Source organism: Protopterus annectens, chromosome 5.part0 (genome assembly GCF_019279795.1).
Source record: "Protopterus annectens isolate FY-2018-M chromosome 5.part0, PAN1.0, whole genome shotgun sequence".
Lineage (NCBI taxonomy): Eukaryota > Metazoa > Chordata > Ceratodontiformes > Protopteridae > Protopterus > Protopterus annectens.
This window is the reverse complement of record NC_056735.1, coordinates 995920141-995936546: the sequence shown is the minus strand read 5'-3', so window position 1 is coordinate 995936546 and position 16406 is coordinate 995920141. Positions and strand designations below refer to the sequence as shown.

The following is a 16406-nucleotide window of genomic DNA, read 5'->3' as shown; positions in this document are numbered from 1 at the left end:
GCCTGCTACCACAACAAGGGACTCCCTTTCACTCTACCCCTGCTGCCCAAACCCTAACAACAGACTCATCAGAATATGCATGGGGGGCACACATGGCAGGGCAGTGCATTCAGGGCAAATGGAACCCAAAACAAATGCACCTGCATATCAGTCTAAAAGAAATATTAGCTGTACAGAATGCTCTGACAGCCTTCAAAGACCTTAGTCTTCCAGGACAACTATTGGTAAGGACAGACAACACCACAGTTATGTGGTACATAAGCAAGCAGGATGGAACCCATTCCTACCCACTCTGCAGACTAGCCATGGCTCTATGGAACACAACCTTGAGCTACCAAGTGAACCTGCAAGCTCAATTCCTGCCAGGCAGACTAAATTCACTGGCAGATGACTTAAGCAGAAGTCTCCCGGACCCACACGAATGGAAACTGGAACCCAAAATATTCAAGCTCTTGAGGAACAAGTGGGGGACACCAGAGGTAGACCTCTTTGCCTCCCCTCAGAACTTCCAAGTGAACAAATTCTGCACCGGAACTCCCTACAGTCAAGCTTGGAAAGTGGATGCCATGTCCTTTACTTGGGAAAGCATCTCAATTTATGCCTTTTCCCCCTCTGCCTCTCCTCTCAAAGGTTCTACTAAAGATCAAACAGGACAAGCCAAGGACAATACTGATTGCACCAGACTGGCCACACCAGCACTGGTACCCCCCTTTCCGTAGTCTGACAGTGCTGCAACCATGGCACCTGCCTCAGACCCCTTCACTGCCATCCCAGCAGGTGGGCCAGATTCTGCTCCCTCAGCTGCAAACCCTGAACCTTGCAACCTGGCTAATTCCCTGAGCTCACCTCTAGCAACCATCAGTAAGCAGGTGATGGATTTCATTCTTGAGGCAAGGAGGCCTAGTACTAGAAAATCCTATTCAGAAAAGTGGAGAAGATACGGTTCATGGAGCCAGGCTCAGGGGATGGGCACAACAATGCCCAGCTTACCTTCTAGATTATTTAACAGAGATGCTCCACAAGGGCCCATCTTTCTCTTCAGTTAAGATTCATGCCTCTGCCATTTCAGCACATTATAATACTGAACCACCCCTCTTCTCTCATTCCCTGCTAAAACAATTCCTTAGAGGGGCCAACAATTTAAGACCTCCCAGGAGAGCTCCCACTCCAGCCTGGGACCTTAACTATGTATTGGAAAAGCTCACTCTTCCCCCCCCAGCTACAGCAGAGTTGAAATTCCTTTCTTGGAAAAAGCCTTACTTCAAGCCATCACTTCAGCAAGAAGAGTGTCTGAACTGCAGGCCCTCATGGCAGTGGAACCCTTCATTATCTTCCATGCGGACAGGGTTTCCCTCAGGACTAATCCATCTTTTATGTCCAAGGTGGTGTCTAGTGTGGCTCTAAACCAATCAATTCATTTACGTACTTTTTTTCCCTAATCCTCAGAATAAGGGGGAAAGGATACTGCATTCTCTGGACGTGCACAGACAGCTTAGATTCTATTTGAACAGAACTAAGCCTGACCAGCTGCTAGTTATCTGTGCTGCAGGGGCAGAGGGGAAGACCATTTTGAAAGTAAACCATTTCCAAATGGATAAGCCATTGCATCCATTTCTGTTAAAAGCACCATGGAAAACCTACCCCACAGGGGATAAGATCACATTCCACCAGGGCTGCTTCTACCTCTACAGCATTTCTCAGAGGAGTCCCTACCAGGGACATCCTGGAAGCTGCTACCTGGAGCTCTGTACATACTTTCACCAAGCATTACCACCTGCTTCTCTCTTCTAAATCCAGAGCTGGATTTGCCACTGCAGTCTTATAGGGACTGATTGCTAGCCCTAATGCAACTGCCTCCACCCTTCCTTAGCTTTGGGAATCAACCCAAATGTGATGACTGCAACAGTGAAACAAGAAGAACATAGTACAGTTGTGTACACTTGCTATAAATGTAGCCGTTCGAGTGTATTCACTGTTGCAGTACTGGTTACACTCCATCCAGCCCCCCTGACTTTTCTTGACTCTACCTTTCCTTCTTGTTTGGCATATATTATATCATGTGTATTTGCTTTTTGCTGGGGGTGTTTCATACCATATAATTGCCTCCTATTGTGGGGGCACCTGACATTTGGGGCAAGAAAAACTGATGTAATGGCATCGGCTGCATGTTTTATACCCCTGAAGACCTGAAGTCAAGAAGAAACTACAGCATCCGACACAGAAATCCAAAGATTTTGGTATTCAGGCCGGCTGAGGGCTACCTGCAGACAGATAACCCAAATGTGATGACCACAACAGTGAATACACTCGAACATCTACATTTATGTTGTGTACACAACTGTACTTTCCCTGTCACAACTGTACATATTGCATAAATATGAATACTGATCCTTCTCTTAAGCATCCCATTACAGCAAAGGAATTTTGTTTTTCATGTTTCTGCTACATGTAATACTCTGAATGTGATTCATCTTGCTAACTGCACCTCCTGTGAGTGCTTTTGCATAAGTAAAACTAATAAGAAATTAAAAGAAAGGATAGGGTTGTATCTTTTGGAAATTCGAAGAAAGGTTGAGATTGAAAGACCTGAGCAAACACATTTTATCTATGGTCACTCATAAGATTAGGGTTTTACAAGTTGTCCATCACAATGCAAGAGTGGGTGACCTAGTGAATAAAAGAGAGATGATCAACTATGATTGGAATAATTATTTCAGGGCTGATAAAATGCCAGGATTGAATAGTACCAATAATATTAAGCCCATATAGAAAAACAGACATCAATATGTATGCAAGTTGTGTTATGTTTATCATAATATTTAGTATAATAGTATAGTTATTAGTAATACATATATATAATAAATTTTTATATTTGGATTTTATTACAAGTTTATTTTTATTTGGTCCCGTTTTTTTTTTTTTATGTGTGCATGTTCATTTTACTATGGTGTTTAATTTTAATTGCATCTAGCTACTTAACACATGTGATTTTAAGAGCATGTGTGGCTGGCTGGTGTAAATATTTAAACACTTTGAAGATAATGAGATGTGTAATTGCATTGAGAAAGAGTAACTTGAAAGCTTTGTTGTGTTTTATTATTTTACTCATTAAAATAGTGTTTGGCATTGAGCTCATGTAATTTTTTCTTGGATGTACATAAAACAGGAGAACCAGATCCTACCCTCTGTGCAGACTAGCCATTCTATCCTGGGATACAGCATTTTCAGTACAATTGCACTCTGCAGGCATCTTGCAATGCTGTCGGAGCAAAACTGCGTGTCAGATAAGTTGAGCAGAACCAAAACAGACCCTACTGAATGGAAATTGAATCGGGGGGGGGGGGTCTTCCCAGGAATTGATCCAACTGTAGGGAACACCTGAGATGGATCTTGTCACTCCTGTCACAACAGTCAGGTGGTGAAATTCTTTTGCTGTAGGACTCCATGCTTGAAGGCCTGGAAGACTGATTGCTTTTTTTTTTTTCTTGGACAGGAATGCTCATGTGTACTTTTCCATTAATATCCAGGATGTTTCTTTAAAAAAAAAAAAAAAAAAGGTCATTCTGAAGGACTTTTCAAAGATCATTGTGGTGACACCCTTCTGGCAGCAGTGGTATTTCACAAGCTGCCTCACAAACTGGGCGTACTTGCATAAGACAGTCCCAAACAACTGCTGATCACTGCATAGATGATAGAATCTTAACATTTAGGCCCCTGCTTTCTGAGGATCTGCAGTGGGTATTAAAGGATGAAAAACTTGTGTAAATTTTGGTTTACTTTAATAAATAGGAAAACATTTTCTAGTTGGTGCCAAAACAGGAATGAGCTCCCTTACAGGGCTGGAATCTCTGGTTCTCTATTTGATTGCATCACTATCCCTTGGCATGTTTTACTCTTCCATCAAGGTTCATTCCTGCCATGGATCTCCCCTCTTTCAATCCAATCTCATGTGAAAATGTTTTTTTGAGAGAGGTGTTGCATACAAAGCCTGTAGAAAACAGGTGGCTTCTCTTTTAGAATTTTAATTTTGTGTTAGAGAAACTAACTCTTGCCCCATCTGATCCAACTCATCAGACTGACTTGAAGTTCTTAACATGGAAAACAGTTACCAGCTGCTCTGACCTTTACAAGAAGAGTATCTTGAGTTGCAAGCTTTTCAGTTTTCGCAAATATTGGGTTTCCTTGAAAACGAATTCTTCATTTTTGCCTGCAATGGTTATCTTAGTTCACTTTGAGACAAGCTATCCATATACCTATCTTTCCGGATCCTAAACATGAGGAAGAAAGGATACTAGAGGCCTCTGATATTCACAGACAACTTTGGTACTATCCTGAAAGAACAAAATCTTTTAGAAGCTCTGATCAGTTGCTTGTTTTTATGATGGTAGGAAAAAGGTCAACACGTCAAAGCAAATTTCCAAGTGGTTATCTCATGATATTTTTGTTATACCCATCACAAGGCAATTCCAGGCAAGGTGAATGCTCATTCTACCAGAGACTTGGCTTCATCTATGGCTTTTTTGAAAAGGGTTGGACTCTCAAATTATTCTAGAGGCAGCAACTTGGTCCTCTTATGCACATACTCTTACAAAGCAGTATAAACTTGATTCCTTCTTCTCCACGTCTAGGACAAGATTAGTTGGGACCATTCTCCAGGAGCTTCTGGATCCCCATTCTTTCTCCTCCCAGTCTGTCTAAGCCATGGTAATCTATCAAAATAGCCAAGCAGTGGTCTTAATGATGAACATATTTGTCATATAAGTAAACTTCTCATACTTGATACATTGCCAGAGATGGCCTCCTCTGTCACCACTGGGTTTTTGGATCCTGGCCAAGGCTCTCTCCTTCCCCATTGTCCCTTTTTTAGGCAATGTCCCAAAGACAAATCTTCGAACATAAAAGATCTGTCAGAAAGCAAATTGAAGGTCATGCTGCTTAACACTAGGAGCCTTAACCTGAAAATACACTCACTGGAGGCTCTTCCTGCACTAGAAGTTACCAGTGTTTGTGCGGTAATGAAAACTTGGTTCAGGGCTGCGGAGAGCACCCTTGCCTTACCAGGCTGTACCTCATTCCACACATTCCAACCCCAAAATGAGGTCAGGAAAACTAAGGGTGGTGGAGTCTGTCTTTATTAAGGACAGGCACACCTCCAGACTGGTTTGCCAGCATGACACACTGGGCATCTACTTCTTGAAGATCCAGGCCAAGACGAAAGGCCTGTGGCTGACCAAGTTTGCAGAAAACTGTAAGTTGGGTGCTGTCATTGACTCCCCAAATGATAACATACTGCAAGAGGGTCTCACAGCAACTAATGACTAGTGCCAAAGTCATGGCCTCAAGCTAAAAGCAAAAAAATGTATCGTACCATTCGGCAAAAACACGGCCCCTACTGATTACCACATCAACGGCAACCCCCTAAGCGCACAACCTGTGGTGAGAGACCTGGGCACTCAGGTTGATAACCTTACATTCGACCTTTGTGTAGTGGCAGTGGTCAGAAAATCCTTTTTACTTGGTTCATCTCATAAGTAAAGGGATTGCATCCAGAAAAAAGAAAGTTATTAATATTCTTCCCAAATTAGACCAATAATTGAGTTTTGTTGATGTCGCATATTAGATTCAGGCCTTTCAAGCAGGTAATGTATGAGGAGTTAGACTTATACATATGGAGCATCTCTAGTAGGGCAGGGTCCGAGATTGCCTTGTAGGTGAGACACAGATCACCCCTGAGCAATTTGTACCGAAAAGAGTGATAGTGATTTTAGCTAGTCAGCATAGGCAGGTGTTGGGGGCCATGGATTCTCTCTGGAGAGACAGGTTTGTCTCCCAGAGGCTTCTCCATCTCCTGTACATGTCAAACAGAGCACCTCGCTGACCCTCTTCAAGCGCAACCTTGAGTGGATGGGAAAAGTACAGTTGTGTACCTACCATAAATGTAGATGTTCGAGTGTATTCACTGTTGCAGTCATTACTCTTGGGTTATCCTGCTGGCAGGCTACCCGCAGTTGGCCAGAATTCCAAAGTCTAGGTCCGGCGTCGGTTGCTGTTGCCTCTTCCCTGACGTCAGTGAGCCAGGGGTATAAAAGATGTAGCCGATGCCATTTTCTTCAGTTTTTCTTGCCCCAGATGTCAGGTGCCCCAAATAGGTAGGCTGAAAAATACACCAATAAGAAATGCATGCACAAAAATAACGTTTCCTTCATCTACAAGCAAATACACCAAAAAGGTTGTATAGGATAGAGAAGTGCAGATAAGTCCCAGCAAAGAGAAGGGGGATGGTAACCTAGACTGCAACAGTGAATACACTCGAACATAGTGATGGTGCTTTGTAAAGGTGTGCACTGAACTCCAAGTTGCAGCCTCTAAGATTTCTTTGGTTGGTAATCCTCTAAGGAAGGCTGCTGAAGTGGCTGCTGCTCTGGTGGAATGAGGCCTAATGCCCTTAGGCACTGATTTGCCATGTTGAGAATAGCAGAAACGGATGCAATGACCCTATCCGTTTTGAAATGGTCTGTTTTTGAGATGGCCTTTCCTTGTGATCCTGCAGCATATGACACTAAAAGTTGCTCAGTCTTTCTGAAAGCTTTAGTTCTGTCCAAGTAGAAGCATAACTGCCTGTGTGTGTCCAAAGAGTGCAGAATTTTCTCACCCTTGTTCGGTGGATTTGGGTAAAAGATAGGCAAGTGAATGGTTTGATTGAGGGCCACACTGGACACCACCTTAGGCATAAATGTAGGGTTTGTCCTCAGAGAAACCCTGTCTGGATGAAAAATGATTAAAGGTTCCACAGCCATGAGTGCTTGTAACTCTGAGACTCGCCTTGCAGAGGTTATAGCTAGGAGGAGAGCTGTTTTCCAGGATAAGAATTTAATATCTGCTGTTGATGCTGGCTCGAAAGGAGGCAGTGTGAGTTTTTCCAAAACATAACTGAGGTCCCAGGCCGGAATTGGTGCTCTCCTTGGAGGCCTAATGTTTTTGGCCCCTCTGAGGTTACTGCCTTATTAAAGGATGAGAAAAGATAGGTGGTTCCGTATTGTAATGTGCAGAAATGGCAGAGGCATGAATCTTAAAGGCCTTTGTTCAGCATCTCAGTTGGGTATTGTAAAATCCTGAGGAATATTTGGTACAGACGTGTCAATGCCTTATTCCTGATTCTAAGCACAGAATCTCTTCCATTTTTCTGCATAAGATTTTCTGGTACTGGGCCTCCAAGATAACATCCATAACATCTGAGTTTTCTGAATGGCTACATTATCTGCCATGCTGCCAGATTTAAGGTCCTGAGTTGGCTGTGCAGGATCTGATTGTTTTGTTGGGTCAGCAAGTGAGAAGTTTGAGGCAATATCCATGCTGGACCTTGACAAGCTCTTTAGGATTGGGTACCAGTGCTGGTGTGGCCAGTCTGGTGCATCAGAATCATTTTTGGCTTCTCTTGTCTGACCTTTAGGAGTACTCTGGGAAGGAGAGGCAGAGGGGGAAAAGCATATACTGTTAGATTTTTCCAGCTGAATGATAGGGCGTCCACTTTCCATGCTTGCTTGTGATAAGTCCTTGTGCAAAATCTCTGCAATTGACAGTTGTGAGGGGAGGCAAATAGATCTATGTCTGGGCATCCCCATTTCCTTATCATCCTGAAGACTTGTGGATCCAGTTTCCATTTGTGGGGATCCATGAGGTTTCTGCTTAGTTCATCTGCCAGAGTATTTGTTTTTCCTGGCAGGAATTGTGCTTGCAGGTGAACTTGAAAGCCAATGATGTGTCCCATAAGGTCACTGCTTGTCTGCAGAGGGGGTAGGAATGAGTACCTCCTTGCTTGTTTATGTACCACATGACCGTAGTGTTGTCTGTCTTTATCAGTAATTGTCCTGGATGAAGCAGGTCCTTGAAAGCTGTCAGGGCATTTTGAACAGCTAGCATCTCTTTTTGATTGATGTGAAGATGCATCTGGTTTGCAGGCCATGTGCCCTGAATACATTTTCCTGATATATGGGCCCCCCAGGCATAATCTGATGCATCCGTTGTCTGTGTCTGTCTGGCTGTGGGTAAACTGAATGGCAGACCCTTGTTGTGGTGACAGGCTTCTGCCCACCATCGAGACTCCTGTTGTAGGCAGGGAATGACTGCAATTACTGTCTCCAGGCTGTGGCAATGCTGAGTCCAAATACTTTTCAGATACCATTGTAGTTTCCTCATATGCAGTCTGGCATATGGAATTAGTAGAATCAGCAGCGGCCTTAGGTCAGCTGGTGCCCTAGGCAAAAGGGCGCCACAGTGCCCCCCCCACACCACCCAGGTGCCCCCAATCTGGTCTACCTACACCAAATAAATACTGGAAAAGCGCCCTGCTACAGCAGCGCACTAGGCGGCCGCCTAGTTGGCCTATGCCTAAGGCCGGGCCGGCCATGAGTAGAATGCAGGATGCCATGAATCCCAAGGCCTGCAGGATTTTCCTTGCAGATAAGTGGGTTTTTGTTGCCAATTTCTTGAAGTAAGTAGTCAGTAGTTTTTGCTTGTCTGGTGTGAGATAAGCCATCTGGGCAGTTGTATTTAAACTTGCACCCAGGAATATGATCTCTTGAGAGGGTGCTAGTTTTGATTTCTTTTCGTTTACTGTGTACCCTAGGCCAGTTAGTAATCTTTTTACAAACACCAGATGTTTTAGAAGAGTGTCTTTGTTCTCTGCTTGAATTAGGCAGTCGTCCAAGTAGGGATATATTTGAATTCCTTTTTGTCTGCAAAACGCAATTACTGGTGCCAGGCATTTTGTAAAGACCCTGGCCGCAGTGGATAAGCCAAAGGGCAGTGCAGAGAATTGGTAATGCATTGAGCCAGCTATGAACTTGAGGTATCTTCTGCGAGATTGTCTGATTGGGACATGCAGGTATGCCTCTTTTAGGTCCAAAGTTACAAGCCAAGCTCTCTTGCCCAGCATGGGCAGTAGCTGCTGAAGAGTCAACATCTTGAATTTTTGAACTTCCAGAAATGTATTTAATATAGACAGGTCCAGAATTGGTCTCCAGGTTTTGTCCTTCCTGGGTACTAGAAAAAGTCTGGAGTAAAATCTTTGCCCCTGCTCTTGTTGTAGTACTTGCTGAATGGCCCTCATGTCCATGAGGGCTGTAATTTGTTTTTGTGCCTCTGCCCATTGATTGTGTGGCAGGTCTGGCATGCCCTTTTACCTTGGTAGGGTGTGAAAATGGAACCTGTAGCCTTGGGACACTATGTTCAGAACCCGTTTGTCTTGGGTAACCATTTGTCAATTTGATGAAAAAAGTGCTAGTTTTCCCCCTAAGGGGGCTGTCAAAAGAAAACTGCTTGGAACTGGTAGAGGAAAAGTCATTGGGACTGTTTCCTGTAAGGCTGTGATTTGTCTTCTCCACTTTTGGAGGTAGGAGCACCCCATTGTTTAGGCCTGTATGAGCCTTGGGGCTGAGATCTGCCTCTGGGACCCCTGTATCTGCCTCTTTGTGGTCTGTCTGATTCTGGAAAGGACCAATTTTTAGAAGGCCAGTTCCTGCTAAACCTGGGTGGCTGTACCTGTAACAAATCCTTGACTGTCTGCATAGATTTTGCTTTATCCTCCATTTGTAAAGTATCATGCTGTAATGGTGCATCTAATAATTTTGCTTTAACATGATCAGGCAGATTTTGTTCCTTTAACCAAGCATGCCTTCTAATAACAGAACCTGTAACAGCGGCCCTGCAAGAGGCCTCCAGTGAATCATAATAACATTGCAAAGTATGCTTTCCCACTTGTTCAGTTGCATGCAATAAATCCTGCAATTCCTTGTTCTCTGAACATTCAGTATTAGTCAACATTTTCTGTTTAAGAAGTGACATTAAATATTGCGGATATTTAAGCATATGAAATTGACAATTTAAAGCCCTTACAGCCAGGGTGGCAGAAGTGTAAACTTTTTTCCCCCATTTGTCTAGAGCCCTAGAATCACTATCAGAGGGGACAGGGTTTTTTGCAGTGGAAGCTTTAACCCCCTTGGGACCCTGAGATATAGTTTCTGGGTCAGCAGCGGGGTTTTTATATAAGAATTTATGAGAATCCGGGGCCCTGTAGTATCTGTCTGGCTTAGCAGGTGCAGGGGGTAAAGAGTCAAGGGACAGTCTGGACTCTGAAAATACATCATCTATAATATCTAGAACAGGTGGAATAGCAAGGGGTCTGTGCTGAGGAAGAAGCAGGAAGTCTCTGAGCCTTTTCTTAGACTCAGAATAATCCTGGCTCTCCCAGTGGAAATGCTCCCTCATGGTATGCAGTGTTTCCCCAAAAGAATAGTCCTCAGGAGGAGAGGCTGAAGAAATGGATTCTTCAGCATCAGAATCCTCATAAGGAAGCATGGAGTAATCCTGTTCAGAAGAGGAATCGGAGGAAATAGATACCTGATCAGAAGAATCATACTATGTCTCTTGCCTAGGTCTCTTATCAGGAGGGGGATGGGAGCCCCTGATCAAAGTAATTAATTAGGTCTTCGGCCGTTTTAAGCATCTGTTTTTTAGGTATGGAAATCTGAATAGGAGAATGCTGTACTTGTTTCTTTGTCTTTAGAGCTGCTTTAGTCTTTGTCTTTGAAGCTGAAGATGACTTAACATATAGTTGTGTAGGTCTGAAAACACCCTCAGAAGCCGATGCCTGCTCAGTGACTCCGGACCCATCTGAGGGATTGATTTCCGAGTGTCCAATACCTTGAGTTTCCAGAGGCTCAGTCGGCTCCACGTGGGAGTCTGTAGCGGCCTGTGGCTCTGAGGTAGCAGGTGCCAGGGGCTGAGAATGCACCTCACTGAGAACCAGCGACTGGCCTAGAAGAGGCTTCGTCGTCTGTTTTGGACCTCGGATGCCTATCCTTGTCCTTGTCCTTGCGTTTTTTGTAAACTCCGGTTGTCTGCTGTTCCGCCGGCATTATATAATTAAATCTTCGGCCAAAGTAATGAAATGCAAAATCGAACAGACACTTGATGGTTGGTTGAATCTAGCACAAAACCGACAGCTAGCAACGTTGTGATCAGGGCCTAGGCAAGGAATACAGTAAGAGTGAAAATCCTGAGGTATTTGCTTCCCACAAGAAATACAATTGTTAACTTTTTCTGACATCGGTCTGGAGCAAGAAAAAAGTTTCCCCAACAGGGTACTTAGCTTTAATGAAGACTTCGGTTCTGAAATTCAGATTTGAAAATCTCAAGAGTCTGCCAACCGGCACTTGCGAACTGCTTTTGCTTCGGGCACCGTGCAGCAAGAAAGACTGAAGAAAATGGCGTCGGCTGCATCTTTTATACCCCTAGCGCACTGACATCAGGGAAGAGGCGACAGCAACCGACTCCGGACCTAGACTTTGGAATTCTGGCTGACTGCGGGTAGCCTGCCAGCAGGATAACCCAAGAGTAATGACTGCAACAATGAAACACGATGAACATCCACAGATTTGTCCCAGGGGTTCCACCTGTGTCCCTCATTGACAGGGGCAACAGGTGCTGACTGAGGTTTATTTTTGGGGATAAACTCTTGGCTAGGTTTGTAAGGGCCCCAGGGCCATTAGCCTAGTTATAACCTCCTGTGTGCCTATGAATAGATTTGTTTGAATGATTACTGCTGCATTAGCTGCACTTTTTCTCCATCTGTATGTAATTTTCCTAACATTCAACTTACAGGGCTTTAGTCTCCCTCTCTCTGTCAATACAGAAGCTCTGAAGGGCTTGTAACTTAGCACATCTTGAATAATTTCAGCTGGAACTGACTTGTTTGGGCATGTGGATGGTGCCCCTGAAGCTTTGGAGTCTGGCCATCTGTATCTTATGCAGGATACAACCAATATAGCTAAGGCTACTCCAGCAGTGATCATTCAAACATCTACTGTTATGGTATGTTTACTTATCCAACCGTACTTTCTGCAGCCTCTCTGCACGTAATTTTCCAGAGCTTTGTAGTAATGCAGACAGTATTCAGTGCCATGGGAGGGCCCTAAACACAAAACTTTGTTCTTGGGCTATTGCTTCCCACAGTGACATTCACTTAGCAATGCCATAACTGTGTGTAAGACATGGTATGAAACCCTGAGAAAGATGTGGGAAATAAAACTTATGTTGAAGTTGTGACTGGAATACTAGCAGATGAAAAAAGATCTAGCCAAAATGTTCTAGCCATAATCTAAAAACTGTTAAAATCAAAGCTGCTTGTGGCAATTGGCAAGTGTTGCAGGTTCTTTCTTCATGTGGGGGTGGGGGGAGTAGGAGGGGGTGGAAACGCACATTAATTTTTAGGCTTGTGCATTATAGGAGTTTAAGGGCAGGGACAGCAACCCAGGTAGGCTTTGTGCACAGAGCAGTCCTTGCATCTATGGTATTGGTCTGTCATTTCCTGCAGCTACCCTGCAGCTACATTTTTTGAGCTCAGACCTCGGAAATGTATTTTCCCTCTATACTGCCACCCATCTTGAGTGGTTTAGAGGTTTCCTCTCTGTATAATGCTATTATTTCCTGAGTTTCCATGAAATTCCTTTTTTTTTTTTATTTTAGTAATTTGTCTCATGGCTTCTAGTCATCCGTTTCAGACTTTTGGTCAGAGAAAAGCTTCCAGTGTCAAGGTATTAGCAACTCTTGCCTTGTTTTCTTTGGATTCCTAAAACGAATCTTTGCTGTAAAACCACATATTAAAGTACTGTTGAATGAAAGGGCATCAAGACAGCCCTGGTATTGTGTGGTGTCAAATTACAGTTTTAGGAGCAATATTTCCTGCACTTAGATTACTTAAAGCAGTTTAATTGTAAGTACTGTTTATCTGAGAAAAAAAAAAAGCTCACTAAATTGTATTTGACTATAAAGACTGCAAATGAGAACATCACTGAAAAATAATTTACCATTACTCCTCCTGACAACTGCAGTTTTGAGTGAGTGTACAGAAGAGCCAGAAGGAAAAATAAGTTAAGAAAATGCCATTTCTAAGGATGCAGTGCGCTGTTTAAAAGGAGAGTGCTTAACTAAAAAAAAAAATCATGCCATTATGGCTGGCCTCATCGGGTTTTGGGAGTATAACAAGTTATAAAATAACTGTGCAGTGGATTAAGCTGAGGTTAAAAAGTGTGTATGATACTTGATTTGTCAATTTGAGTTTACAGTAAAGAAACAAATTGCACAAAAGCATTAACTGACATTTTCAGAGCACTAATGTAGGGTATTGCCATCATATGTTAGTGGAGGTGAAAGAACAAATGGAAAGGCAGTAACAGCCTCTCTGGAACTTTGTAGTGGAGAAGAATGAAAATCTCCACTGAAATAATAAAAAAGGCAATAGACTGTGATAGAGCTAGTGAATGCATTGAGAAAAACTACAGCTTTGCCTGAAAAACAGAAAACACATCAGTGTGGTAGACTCCTCCATATTGTTATTTTGGAATAGGTAAAACAGATAATAATTTCAGTGATTTTGCTGCATAGCAAGATCTTAACAGTCATGTATTTATCAGTTTCCTACCATAGTTGTCTTTTAAAGACAGATTACCAGGTGCTGTAACAACATAAATGCAATTAGGACTCTTGGTCAAAGTAATTTGCAACCCCCCAACAGTTAGTGCTTTCTTTTGATGATTCTAATATACTGGTTTTACTAAAGTATTGGATTTTAAGTACTTTTATCATACTGGGCTATGCTTGTGAATAAACATTCACTTACTGAGCAGTCAGTCTTCAGGTGACTTGCTTTTACAGTTGCATCTTTTTCATAAGTGATTGCATCCGTATCTGGATTTCATCTGCAAGTTTTTATGTTTTGCAGATCATGGAAGCCATGGAGAAAGCAAATGCAGGTGAAGCTGTGCAGAAGATTACAAACAGCAGATCTCCATGCATCATCCTTTAGACTAGCAACTGATGGTCGGTCACTCCATCGTTTCTGGAACACATCTGTCATGCAAAGCCATATAACTACACAGAACAGTCCTTATAAATTCTTCTGTTAAACTCTGCAAGAGAAATGTGCAATTTAGCCCCACCCCAAGTGCAGACATGTCTTTCATTTTTCAGTTTGTTACTCAGTTTCCATATTAAAGTGTACTATTCCTGTCCCTCTTTATTTGTACTAGCAGTCTTTGTTTTTTTTTTCTGTCTGTGACACTAACATAATGTAATTGGGAAGTATATGCATAATGCTAGTGAGGATGCTCTTTTACTTGCAACAGGCAGCCCCTACATGTTCCTTTGCTAATCTCTGAACCGCACTGTGTAGCAGTTTACAGATTACTAGAGTTTGTACATCCAGTAAAGTAAAATCAGTCAGGCTTTCTTGCTTCTTGTTTTTCACAGCAAGATGCACAAAAGTTTGTCAATGTCTTAAATTATTTAACTTTTTTTTACTAGATGTTTTTTTTTTTGTATGAGCTGTTGCACTTCATGAACCTTATGTAAGCAAGTACTACACATGAATAAATATTTGTGTTTCCTGCAAGAAACTGAGTGAAAAACCAACATGGAGCATGCTGAACATGGAGTTGCTTGTGAGTTAACAGATAAGCGAGTTTTGTCCTTCAAAAGAGAAATGTAATTAATGCATTGTTTCTAAACCATGTTGCATGTATTTCAGAGATGCCTTGCACTGTGTTTTGAACATGTATTTAAGTTTCAGAGATGTCAGGTAGTCCAGGTATACCTTAGAGAAACATCAGTGTTCATTTTGAGAAATTGGGCCCTTCTGTAAACTGTTCATTTTGAGAAATCAGTCCCTTCCTTAAACTGTCTGGTAATGCAGTAAAAGGCCCCCTTATCAGACAAATAATTTTATCAAACCTACTTCAGAGTGTACTATATTGTGTAGAATGTCTTCAACAGCAGCTTAGGTCCTTGGAGCATTCATAAAAGAAAATTGGACAGTAAACAAAAAAAAAAGAAAAGAAAGCAAATCAATGGTGTTTGAAAACAAAATAGAAAGTGAAGTAAATTTAAAATTTCCCTACATGTAAAAATACAATTGTAGTTCTCTGTGTGTTGCTTAAAATGTGTTTATGCACTGGCATAGTAATACCGTTTCTTTATCTTACATTTGCTAGGTGTTAGCCATGAGCTTTGTTGTCAAGGTTACAATGCAATTGCAGAGTTGCACGGAGGTGTAGTGCCTTCAGAATTACTCTGCATTGTCCATATTCTAATCTTGGCAATTTTTTAAACAGATGGTGTAGGCTTATATGTATTCTAGAATATTCTTATCACATTTTTTGTGCTTTCTAGTCACTCAGAAAGATTACACTGTGTACATGTAGACTACACTTTGTGGTAACCTTTATGAATCCCTGTCAATATTTAAAGCTGCTAGAATATCAGTAGGGCAACTAAAATTAGGAGGAAGAAGGTGTGAGTTATGCCTGTGTTGTCTTTTCACTCAGAACTGTGAACACTTAGTGTAGGTATTCTTGAATCCCGGGGTATTTTTATAGCAACACTTTATAAAAGTCAGTCTGTACTTAATTTCTCCAGATGCACTGAATTTATGGCTCACTTTCTTTATACCATACCTACAGATGATAAGGAAAATAATGGTTTGTCTTTCAGCTAAATAAGCAAATGGTTCTGTTTATGACTATTTTAACTGTAAAAAAAAAAGTTAAAATGTGATGTGCTAGAACCTGCTTAAAATAAAGCTGAATTTAAGGCACTTTCTGTTGTCCAAGACTTTTTGAAATGAAACCTGTAGTAACAAAATTTTTTTTTCTTCATTACTTGTTCATTTTCCATAATGTAATAACGTGCTACCACTTTTTGTTACTTTTGCCATAGTTTAGCTGATAAATTTAGACCTATAGATGTGCATTAAATATTCACTTTTAAGGAAGCTGTAAGCAAAGCTGCTTCTGGTGTGTAGATAAAAAGTTAAATACTGATGCAGGTTCAGTGTTCTGGGGGACTGCAAGGGCCCTGACAGAGCCATGATTTCGTGAATGTCTGGATGATGATATTTTATCCTTTAATAGTCCATTTGCCTTTCAGATAGAATTGTACATGTCAGTTGTGCTTGGGGACTTGGATATTCCCAACTAAAAAGGCAGTGTACCACTTAAGTCTACATTTTTCTTGTGCTATTTTTAATTTAACATTTAGATTTTAGGAGACTGGACAGGTTTTTTTGCAGCAATTCACAAAAGAATACTGTTCATTGTTTCCAATAATTCTGTTAGTGGAGGTAATGCATCTCTGGGATTTGTGATAATTGGGACCTAAATACAACTGATGAATCTAGATATGTTGAGATACACCGGCTGGAATGTTGATGGAGAAAATTGATTTCTGTGTCATGGGCACCTTGAGATGCCAGATTGGTTGTCCAGTTTGGATGAAGCAAGCAGGCAGCTCTCCTATTTTAGAAGGATATTGGATTACTTTATTGGAGTCCAGTGTGTATTTGTAAGGTGCAG

At 41.9% G+C, this 16406-nt stretch overlaps 1 long non-coding RNA gene across 3 annotated transcripts in view; it reads left to right on the top strand.

The window, feature by feature from the left end:
• Window positions 1-15649, top strand: part of LOC122802919 — a 304749-nt gene extending 289100 nt beyond the window's left edge. For all 3 annotated transcript variants that reach the window (XR_006365009.1, XR_006365007.1, XR_006365008.1), the window contains exon 3: window positions 13781-15649. This is a non-coding gene — a long non-coding RNA (uncharacterized LOC122802919). The remainder of the gene's footprint in view (window positions 1-13780) is intronic.
• Window positions 15650-16406: the final 757 nt, after the last annotated feature.